The sequence below is a fragment of the Octodon degus genome, unplaced genomic scaffold (genome assembly GCF_000260255.1).
Source record: "Octodon degus isolate 3935 unplaced genomic scaffold, OctDeg1.0 scaffold00024, whole genome shotgun sequence".
Taxonomy (NCBI): Eukaryota; Metazoa; Chordata; class Mammalia; order Rodentia; family Octodontidae; genus Octodon; species Octodon degus.
The window spans coordinates 8,699,761-8,712,097 of NW_004524600.1; the positions used below are offsets into that span (position 1 = coordinate 8,699,761).

Here is a 12,337-nt window from a genome sequence, read left to right on the forward strand (position 1 = left end):
CTGGATGCTAAAAAATAAACTGCATAATCGCATAGAGTGATGTTCAGTATACAGTGCTGTCACTATAGCACTGAAAATCAGAAAAAGCAAGTGTCTAGTGGGGAACAGAGTGAAGGATCCAGCTCAGAGATAAGTAGCTCCATCCGTGCTGGATTGGTACCCTACAAATGGATTTTGAAGTTATATCTTGATCTCTTGGTGAGGTCTTTGCTTTGCTTTGCTTTGCTTTCTCTCTTTCTATCTCTCTTTCTTTCTTATAGCAGGAATTGAACTCAAGATTTCACAATTGGTAGGCAGGTTCTGTGCTGCTGAGCTATGTCCCTGGCCACTGAGCACCTCATGAGCCAGAAGTTGAAGAGCCAGAAGTTGAACCGAGGCCTCCCACAAGGCAGGCAAAAATTCTACCACTGAACCACCCATGCACCAATGGCAGTAGGAGCTATTGACATTTTTAGCTAACGTTACAACATTTTGAATGAGAGTCAGAAAACTTTATAAATTCACATTACTAATAATATATATGCTAGCTATGAAATTTTGCTTCATTTTATTTTTTATTCATTTTAAATATGTGCTATTGCATTAAACATTACTAGAGCTGGGGAGACGGCTCAGTAGAATAAGCGCTTGCCTGGCAAGCCCAAGTATCTGAGTTCAATCCCCAGTTCCGAAAAAAAAAAAGTTAAACATTACTAATTATGTGAGATGGGGAAACATAAGTCACAAATATTGAGACTAAATTACTATGGTGTCCATATTCATGGTATCCTTTCTTTGAGGGTGACCAGCCTCCCTCTTATTCACTCAAGGAGGCATCTGTGAAAGCTAGCAGTTAAACATGTGTTGTGCTATAAAATATGATGTGTTAAGATGTCTAAAGAGAAACACAGAAGTTGGACCATCAAATTCCAAATATGAATTTCCTTTCCAATCTCTCCATTTTAACTAAGATTAAATACATCTGTATAGATGCTTCACATAATTTCTTTCGAAGTTTACCTAATTCTGGAGAACATTAAATATCATTCATGTTTTAGGTATACACAAAATGACATCAAGTACAACAGAATATTTTTAAATGTTCTGAAAAATTGCCACTCCATATGCTGTAAGGCATATTGCACTTTTACAGCGAATTATTGGAAGTGAGACTCCACTGTAACACTTCTTGTACTAACAATGGCATTTAAGCACACCGTCTGTTCAAGATTTCTGCGCACTCAATTATTTATACTCTAAGTCTAATGCAAGCCCAACACATTTATTTATGTGAACAGCAGTATTTTTCTGAGAGAAAAGATGTTTGTAAGCACCGCCACATGGTGCTTAGCATGTCTGAGCACGCTAACAGTTTTGATTCGTTTCATGTTTATGCTTTATTTTAAAACAAAGACAACCGAAAGGCTAGAGAGAAGCAATGTGTTTTGAAAATGTTTTAGGGATTTTGCATTATTTTTAATCTGAGGCACAGAAGGTACATGGTATAAAAAATAAATTCTTTTTTTTAACATAATAAAAACTCCCTGAAAGTTGGAAGTGTATCTTACTGAACACACACACACACACACACACACACACACACACACACAGCACTTCAGCAAAGGGTACAAGACATACTATTCAATACACTATAAATCAGTAACTAGGGTTGGTGAGACGGTTTCTGCTGTGAAGGTGTTTTGGTTGCTGTTCTCTCATTGTTGGGACAAATACCTGCCACCCAAAATGAAGGAGGAAAAGGTTTATTTCGCTCACAGTTACTGGAGGTTTCAGTCCGTCTTCGGCTGGCTCCAAGGCAGAGTGGCACAGGGTAGAGGGCTGCCATTCACGGCGACAGCAAAGAGCAAGAGCAAAGGGAGAGGCAGCGGCTCAGGCAGCTAGCTGGCCTCTCTTGCCCTTACATTGCAATGCAAATCACCTGCCCCAGGTCAGGGGCAGTACCCACACCCACAATAACCGATCACAAACTCCAGATGCTACCCCATGACTGTATGAAGCTTGGGGGGCATCTATACACAAACCATAACAGAAGGCAAACTACCATAATAATTTATTCGGTTACTGCTGTTGTGGTTATACATTCTGTATTTTAAAGTCTCGAATATAATCATAGTCAGTCATTATGAGAGGCTGTACTTATATACTCCACCCACAGGAATTCAGGGAGGACAAGTCTTCCTTGACTACCACAGCTCTTAGAAACCCTTACCCATCCTTTTATTGCCCATCTGTGCTTCTCATACATTTGAGTACCACCACCAGCTAACATCAGTAAATATGGTAGCCTATGCATGAATATTTCCTTAAATATATGATAGATTTTATTTAAACTTTCTGAATTCTTGATCCACTTAGAAGTCCAAAATATTTACTGAAATCAATGTATCTTGTCTCTAATGTAATAAATAGAAAAACAATCTAATTACAAGTAGTCTTTACAGTTCTAGTCACATAGAAGAAGAGGCCGGAGAGATGGCTCAGTGGAATAAGCGCTTCCCTGGCAAGCACAAGAGCCTGAGTTCAATCCCCAGTTCCACCAAAAAAATAATAATAATAATAAAATAGTCACATAGGAGAATCTACAAATTGATGAAAAATGGCAAAGAGAGACAGACAGACGGATGGACGGATGGACAGGCAGGCAGGCATATGGCAGTTTCTGAAATTCAACCCAGACTCTACCAGGGTGTTAAGAATGGAATTATGCACATTACAAATTTAAGGCAGAGTGTTTCTAAAAATTACATATACTGGACATATTTTGTTAAGAAAATTCTAAGGAAGAACCAGAATCTGTTTTTGATTTTGAGTTATCAAAGTATGCTATCTAGGATAAATAAAAAGTGGGGGTTGATGATTATAACTCTTTTTTTTTTTTTTTTTTTTTTTCTCAATAAAGCAACCTTGCTTTATGTCTTTAAGTCAGACTAGGAACTCCTGCTCTTCCCAACTGACACTGAGCTTCAACAAGACTGGGAATTTATGTAAAAATGAAACTGAATTTTCTTTGAGTGCTAGCTGCTGGAAGAATGCTTTGGCAGCTCATTTATATTTTAATTTAATTTTGTGGTACCAGGGATTGAACTCAGGACCTTGCACTTACCAGACAAATGCTTATTCTACTGAGCTAGTTTCCTGGTCCTGGAGCTCATTTATATAAAATAAAAATAAATATACCTGTCTGTAGTCAAATATTAGGAAAACAGCAATAATGATAGATAATATGTTTATTTAATATTTTGAATACTTTAAAAATTAGGCTTTTGGCTTAGCCCTAAGAGTCCCCAACCTATTCCAAGAAGTTCTACCTTGCTGTTTGCTGGGACCAGGCAAGAAGATTTGACATGCCTAGCACATACCTTACTGGAGTCACTCATGGCTGGAAAAAATGAATATACTAATGGGGGATGAACATATCAATGAATAGATAAATAAATAGATTGCCGTGGAATGACTCTGGCAATGAATTGATCAAGATATATCAATGTAGGCTGATTTTTCAAGGGCTTCTGTATTACAACCAACCCAGAGAAAGAAAATTTCCACTGCTTTCCCACCAAGGAACTTCCTCAGATGTTTTCTATTGTTGTTCATGTAATTACTTCCCTCAGATCAATAGGGTTCTAAATTTATCATGAATTTGGTAAAATCCCCGAACCCCACATTTCTATATTACACACATTGTGTCAGTTACTACTGTTGTGGTCATCCGTTCTGGATTTTTTTTTTTTTTTAATTTTAGGGAAGGGTCTACCGAGTGCCCAGGTATCACTACTAGATCAGACTCATAGTGATCCGCTCCCAAGAGCTGGGATTACAGGCCCACGCCACCATGCCTAGTCTCAATGGCCATCTCAGCGCACCCTGGGGAGGTGGGGCTGGCACAGCAGGCCCGGGGATCCAAACCCCCAGGCCCTGCACCTGCTTGCAGTCGCTTCAATCGCTGAGCTATTTGGCTGCCCCTCATTTTGGATTTTAAAGTCTCAAATATAATCATAGTCATTATCAGAGGCTGCACTTAAATATCCAATCAGCGGGAATTCAATGAGGATAACTCTCACTTGACAACCACAGGCTTTTAGGGACACTTAACAATCTTTATATGGCCCATCTGTGCTACTGGGAGAGGCGGATTCCATACAGCGTTGTCCTGGACCCTCATCACAACTAAAAGGGAAATGTTCACAATGTCTGCAAGATGAAGGAGCAGAATCGCCTCAGATTCTTTGCAGAGACCCTGCTTCAGTAGCACCAACCTTGATTTCCAGATAGAGCAATAGACCCTCAAAAGGAAAAGAGATGCCATCTACATCATAAAACCAAAGGGAACTTGGGAGAAGCTTCTGCTGGTATCCTTGTAGCCGCTGCAAACCCTGCTGATGCCAGTGACATATTTCGCAGGAATCCTGAGCAATGGGGTGTGCTTAGTGTTCTGCCACCACTGGAACCATTCCTACTGCTGGCCACTTCAATCCTGGGATCTACGTTGACCAAACTAAAACAGCTTTCTGTGAGCCACATCTCTGGTGGTCTGTGGCCCAAGACTCACCACGGGCCTCTCACAGAGATGTCTGTCAGTCTATGTAAGTCATGCACCTCTGTGGCCATTGCCATCCTGTGTGATAAGGAAGCTCATTCCCTGGCTCTGATGTGGTGGGTTCTGGCCTGGGAATCTCTGTTTATGTATGGTGCCATTGGCCATCTCCCATATACACCTCATGGGAGGTCATGCCTGATTTCCACTTCTACATAGATTTCAAAGAGATTATTGTGTTTTAAGATGAGAGAGAGAGAGAGAGAGAGAGAGAGAGAGAGAGAGAGGAAAAGAGAGGAAGGAGAGGTAGGAGGGAGGGAGAGAGAGAGAGAGAGAGAGAGAGAGAGAGAGAGAGAGAGAGAGATTAAAAAGGAAGCGCAAGAAGCTACTGAAAAGCTGTGAAGATGGAAAAAACTTCAGGGTGAATGGATGCCTTCCACTCCTGAATTGTGCACTACACAACTTGAGGTCACTAACTGGCCTGAAAAGGTGGGCAAGGGCCCTCTGCACCTGCTCAGAGGTCCCAAGTGGAGATGGAACCCCCACCCACCACTGAATACCGGGCTGCTGCTCCATGAATAGTAGAAATAACCACTGAGTAGTATTCAGTTGCTCTTCCACAAAACAAACATAAGATTGATGGAAAATTAAAAAAATATTTTGCATCCCATCAGTGTGGTTACTTTATTGTTGAAAGTAGGGAAAAATAGCCTGGGATTTGGGAAAAAAATGGCTGAACAATTTCTCCTGAATTTGTACCCATAATGACTAGATGAGAAGGAGAAGGAGGAGAGGGCGGAAGAAGAATAGGAAGAGGAGGGGAGTGAGAACTCAGGGAAACAAAAGCACTACTTTAGCATAGTAGAGAGAATGCAGGCAACCAGGCATGCCAGCACACCCATGTAATCCCAGATTCTGGGAGGAGGGTGGCAAGTTCATACCCAGCATGGGCAACTTAGCCATTTAGCAAGATGCTATCTCAAAATGAACACTAAAAGGGGAGTGGGTGTATAGATAAAGTTTAATGCAAAGACCCTGAGTTCCATCTCTAGACACACACACACACACACACACACACACACACACACACACACACTGATGTAGGCCCATAGACACAAATGCCAGGTTCTCCATGGGGTGATTGCATTGTGTTAAACTACTTCATATCACTTCCTTTCCAATTCCTTATGTATAAAATGGCAATGACACCTCCTCGATGGCATCATTGTGAGGATTATAGCATGACAGTTGAGCTATAATACTTGTCAAATACTACATATTAAATATATGCCATTATAAGTATTAGGAGGGATTTTTCCTGATCATAATATGAACAGTGCTTAAGTACTAGACAAGAGTATTTATAGTGATTCTAGTCAGCTTTTTGTTACTGTGACAAAATACCTGAGGCAATCAACTTTAAAGAAAGGTTTATCTCGGTGTTGGTCATTTGAATTTATGGTTGCTTGAACCATGTTGTATTGGGTTAGTTCTGGCACAGAGTCTCATGGTAGGAACAAGTGGTATATAGGAGGCCTGCCTACCTCACGGCAGCCAGGTAGCAGAGAAAGAGACAGTCAGGAGCCCGATTTGCCTCCAAGATCATGCTTCCAATGACCTAACTACCTTCTCCTAAATCCCACCTCTTAAAACTTCCACCACCTCCAAGTGGAACCCCAGGCTAGGGACCAAGCCTTCAACACATGGACCTTTGAGGGTCATTCAAGATCCAAAATATAGCAGATGGCCCTTCGGCTTCTATAGAGGTGGTGTGGGCTTAGGAATTAAGACATGTGGCCTTCTAATCCTTTTTTGAAACTCAGTGAAAAATAAACAGTTGGGGATTCTGAGAATAAGCAACAAGGACAGTAATGGCTAAACTAACACAGCTGCACTACCCGGCGCCACATGGTTGAGGATGACCACCACCCTTGCCCTTCCCACTTCATAAATCCCAAAATCTTTTGCCCCTAGTGTGAGCTTCTAGGTGTCTGAAGCCACTGTATCCTTTCACGACAGGTCTCATTTCGTCTGCAACAATTCTCACCAAAGTGAACTTGCGTCATACTCCCTTGCTGCACCTCCTGCTCATTGCCCACTCCTAGGATATACCTTTAATATACATTAGAGTTATGCTGTATTGCTCTGAGCCTAATGTGCTGACATTCTACATACAATTATATTCAAAATATAGGTTCTGACTTTTTAAAAGTGATCGCATGGTTGTGTTGTTTTCTTCCCTGGAGGGACTATTACCTTGGCAAGCCATATAGCAAAGGGACACGCTGGAACACGAGTCATGGTACCCATGAGCACAAACATCTAGACATGAAGGTAGACCGAGTCACAACAGCTCCAGAGGCTGGCAGTTTCTGGGCTGCTAAAGTAGAATGCTTTTTTCCCTTTACCTAGGTAAACCACAGCTGCTTGTGTGGTTGATGTGTAGCAAAAAGCCACAGCTCTCCTATCACATGATCTCACAGAGAGCTGGAGCTCTTCCAGTGAACAGGTGTTAACGGTTCCCTGAAAACCAGCTTTTAAAAGAGATCGCAGCAGGGTCAAAAAGATCCAAGAGTGATATGCTTTTGAAATTAAAAGAAACCTGTGTTTTCCAGGAAATTGCTACTAAAGTTCAACAGAGATCCAGTATACAAGCAGGCACAATGACCTACCATCAATCTCTCCTGAGCTCCTACTGTGTGCCAAAGCTGATATACTTCCATGCTTGGACAGCAATCCTGCGGTTCCTGTAAGTCTCAAGTAGCAATTGTCACTATCTTAGAAAATCCTCTCTGCCTTCTTTCCTTCCTTCCCTAACTCAAATCCATCATCCTTTATACTCTGATAATACTATCTGTCTCTCTTCACAGCTCTTAACCATGGCTATATATATATTACTTATGTTATTCTTTTATCAACATCGGTCTCTTCTACTAAGATGTCAACACCAGAAGGACAATAGCTGTATATGACTTTGGTCTCCACTGTACGCACTGTGCCTAGAAGGCACTTAGATATTTGTCAACAAATACAGGTCCTTGTGTTGCCTGCAGTCCTATTTGCTCTGGCAGTTAGAAATCAGCTGATAAAATGTAGAGTGTAGAGTCAGCTGAGATAAAATGAATAAATATTAATTGGGGACATAATATACCCCAGTTGTGAGCTGATAAGCCAGCTCTACAGACAAACAAACAGATCCCTTTACTTGTATTATTAGCCAGGTCCCACAGTGCCCACACTCCCACCATGGCCAACTTCAAAGTCACAGAAGCAGGGCTGGGAGGAAGTGCATACTATCAGCTCTCTTGAGCCAGCTCTAGCTATACCACTGCCTCCCACCCATGGGTTTTCTTAAATATTGCACCTCTGCAGCAGTTTATCATGACTGTAGACACAAAGGCAGACTACACTACCTTTTATCTTGTGGCACCGTGTCATTAAGGACCCCATGAAATAAAGTCCTAAGCAAACCATTCACAAGCCAACCTCATTGAGAATTGAATGTTTTTCTTTTTTTAAATCTGTAACAGGATTAAAGTTATAGCTTAATTCTATTTAGTAAAATATACATTCATAGTTGAGATCTTGAGGGAAATAAATGACCTAGTAATATTGGCTCTTCTTTTAGAATCTTATATGTGAATGAAATAAAATTTATTCAGTATTGACTATCAAATAGCTAAAACTTCAGCTTAATATGGAGCTGCAAAACAAAGACTTGAAGGACTTCATATAAGAATTTTTCCCAGCACTAAATATTGAACCCAAGGTCTTGCTCATGCTAGGCAAGTGTTCTGCTGTGAGTTGAATCTCTGCCCTCTTAAAAGGAATTTTTGTCCTAATCTCTATACCATCAGAAGTATTGACTTTTTTTTTTTTTATGTGATACAGGGTCTCACTACAAAGCTCAGGCTCATAGCAATCCGTCTGTTTTCAGCCTCCCCAGAACGGGGACTATAGGAGTATGCCACCACACTCAGTCTTGGTAGTAGGCTAAGCCCGCCCATGGGGGCAGGGCTGGCACAGCATTTTTTTGTGCCAGGTATCAAAACCTGGTCCCTGCATTTGCCTAAGCAGGTGCTTAGTCCACTCCGCTATCTCACTGGCCCTGGCCTGTTACTTTCTTAATAACCACTTGCTTTAGAAACCTCTATAAGTGTTATAGTGTATCTAACATCTACCAGAACCTTTGGAGATTTGGTCAATCTTTGCCATTGGAGATGTGATGTTGCTGGTATAGCCACCGTCATAAGGAGTCAAGTCTTTTCTATAGCATGGCTGTTAGTTAACCTGGGGAAACAGAATGGGAGTAAATGAGGTCCAGCTCCTGGGACTGGGGTATGCCCCCCTTGCACATGCCAAGGATTGCATTCAATATGTTGCACAGTTCAAAATCTCTTACACAGTTTTGCCACAAGTAGCTACTCAAAACATCTTTTGATTAACTGCAAATATGTGAAGTGAGACCTCTGTGATAGATCTTAAGACTGAGAACATATTATATAATAGGCATGAGACTGAAGCAGCAACGGGGGCAGCTGTGACAAGAAAGCTTTTGATGTTGATAGAACAGAAAACTGGAAAATATTCATTCATCCTTCAGAACCTCAAACCCACCCACACTGGAAATTGTCACTAACGTACGCTTGCCCAGGAATAACACATACCCCAGCTTCTAAACCTTGTCTTTTTCTTTTATCCTTTCAGTAGAAAGAGGTCAAGGGGCAAAGAAAGGGCAACTTACAATTCTATCAGAGAAGATTGAAATACATTATACCTAACTGGGCAAAATCTGATTAATTCAGACACTCAGACTCTAAGAACTGACATGGCTCAGATTTTTGCACTAAGTCAGAAGTTATTGACCCTCTGATCAGCTGCATCTCTGTCAGGAGAGCCTCTTGAGTTTGAAATTACCTGAGTTCCATTTCAAGGGACAGGACCATCTCCTTTACACTTAGCTGAAATTCTTGGCTTGCAATAAAATCTTCTGCATGTATCTCACTAATAAAATTTAATATAGCAACATCTACTTTATGGTCATTTCCTTGGGGGTGGGTGGGTGGTCCACAAAAGATTGGTTGATGTTTTGAAAGGAAATATGGACCAATATGAGACAGAGTAAAGGTCTCCGTAGCTATCCAAATCCTAACCTTTGGAACCTGAGACTATGTTAGTTTACAAGGAAAAACGGATTCTGTAGGTGTGATTAAGATTAAGGACCTTGGAGCCGGGGAGATGGCTCAGTGAAATAAGCGCTTCCCTGGCAAGTGCAAGGGCCTGAGTTCAATCCCCGGTTCTGCAAAAAAAAAAAAGATTAAGGATCTTGAGATAGGGAAAGGGGTTCCAACGTAATCTCGTGAGTCCGGAAAATCAGAGAACCATTCCTAGCTAGGGTCAGGATTAGACTTAGCTGCCTTTACATAAGGGCTAGACAGGGGTGATTAGGAGTCAAACGACTGTTGCCAGCTTTGCTGATGAAGGAAGGGGTGCTAAGCTAAGAATGTGAACTGATCCTAAAAACTGGAAATGACAAAGAAGCAGTCTCCTCTGGAGCTTGCACAGTGGAGCCCAACCCTATCAATGTCGTGGTTTTATCCAGGAGAAACCTATCTGACTTCTAACCTCTACACTCATAAAATCAAAATATGAACTTTAAACCATGACATTTTTATAAATTTATTATGGAAGCAATGAAAAACAAGTGTAACTAATATCAAGTCTATTTGTTTATTTATTTATTTATTTATTTGTGTACTGGGGATTGAACTCGGGACCTTGAGCTTGCCAGGCAAATGTTCATATCAAGTCTATTTGTCACTGCTTTTTTCCTCAAGCCTTTCTCTATACCCACTTTACTTTCAATGTCAAATAAAATCATACTCTTAAAAGATATCTCTTATGGAAATTAAACTCAACAGAATAGCAGCACTGTGTATTTACTGGGCATGATAGCACATACTGGTATTCCCAGCCCTTAGGAGGCAGCAGTAGAAGAATTGTTGTGAGTTCAAAGCCAGCCTAAACTATACAGTGAGACCCTGTTAAAAACACATACCAGTTTGTAAATAGGATCACAAGTCCGCATCTTGTACAGCAATTAACCACTAAGAAGAATATATGCAGTGTATTATTTGTTGAAACTGTCAAAAATATATAAATAAAAAAAAAAACACATACCACTGTTTTTATTTTTTTTCTTTCTTTAAAATAAAAATAACTGATGTTAATTAAACACACACACACACACACACACACACACACAAATAAACCACTGTGTATTCAACTGAATCAGCCACAATACAGACAGCTGGTTCTCTGCCAAGAGTCGCCTTAGCCTCCTGCTCCAACGGTGCTTGAATGGAGCCCGGCCCTCGCCCGCCCTCGCCACCACCGCTGCAGCCCAGCCTCTCCCGCCGCCGCCATGAGGACTGCCTTGCCCTCCCAAGTGCACCACAACTACTACCAGGACTCCGAGGCCGCCATCAACCGCCAGATCAACCTGGAGCTCTACGCCTCCTACGTCTGCCTGCCCATGTCTTACTACTTTGACCACGATGATGTGGCTTTGAAGAACTTCGCCAAATGCTTTCTTCACCAATCCCATGAGGAGAGAGAACACGCTGAGAAGTTGATGAAGGTACAGAACCAACGCGGTGGCCGGATCGTCCTTCAGGATATCCAGAAACCAGACCGTGATGACTGGGAGAACCGGCTGAACGCGATGGAGTGCGCACTGCACTTGGAGAAGAGTGTGAATCAGTCCTAGCTAGCCACTGACAAGAACGACCCCCATCTGTGTGACTTCATCCAGATGCACTACCTGGATGAGCAGGTGAAGGCCATCAAAGAGGTGGCCAACCTGCGCAAGATGGGAGCCCTCAAGTCTGGCATGGCGGAGTGCTTCTTTGACAAGCATACCATGGGAGACAGTGACACTGAGAGCTAACGTCATTAAGACAGCACATGCATGTTGGGGCTACCTTAACCTTTTCTATAAACTGTCCAGAACATCTACTTAAGTTAATTCCTTCAAATAAAGAAATTTGGTACCTGGAAAAAAAATTAAGACAGCTATGACCAAGTTTATGTATGTTCATGCCATGACAACTACATTACAACTTCCACCTTACCCACAACGACACAATGACTATAGAATGGTAAGACACACTCCAATTTCAGAAATTTTATCAAGTAATATTCTCCTTTATTTTTTACTGAATGGGGTGTGTGGGGTGTGTGCGTGTGTGTGTGTGTGTGTGTGTGTGTGTTGCTGGAGATGGAACCCAAGGTCTCATATATGTTAGGCAAGTACTCTACCACTGAGCCACTTCCCCGGCCCACATTCTTCCTTCCAAGGACACCCCATTTAGGAAATATTTAAAATTTCTCACAGAAACAATGAACTAAATGTTACACCTATGTATGGCACCTTTGTTCATTAATAGTGGAGTTTATTTGATTACTAAAAAAAAAGTATACATTTAAATAACACAATTTTATTTAAATAAAACTCATTTTAAAAGCCAAAGAAAATGTGAACATGTAGAATCTATGACAAAGGGAAGACCAGGGTTAGACTCTGATTCCACACAGCGCTTGCCACTTGCAATGCTCATTGGCTTTATGTGCCCTGCCTTAACTATTAATTTCCTCTTTTGTAGACAGAGTAAACAATGTTACTTGATAAGATTTCTGAAATTGTAGTGCAGTGTATTCCTTCAGTCTCTCACTAACAAGCACCAGGCTCTGGCACTGTCTATCACTGGTGGTTGTAATGGTCTTTTTTTTTTTTTTTTTTTT

The 12,337-nt window shown here is 41.3% G+C and overlaps 2 pseudogenes; both read left to right on the top strand.

Annotated features, from left to right (window-relative positions):
* The first annotated feature begins 10,958 nt into the window (after positions 1 to 10,958).
* Positions 10,959 to 11,483, top strand: LOC101580302 (annotated as a pseudogene).
* Positions 11,484 to 11,680: 197 nt separating this feature from the next.
* LOC111815984 overlaps positions 11,681 to 12,337 on the top strand; it is a 2,555-nt pseudogene continuing 1,898 nt past the window's right edge.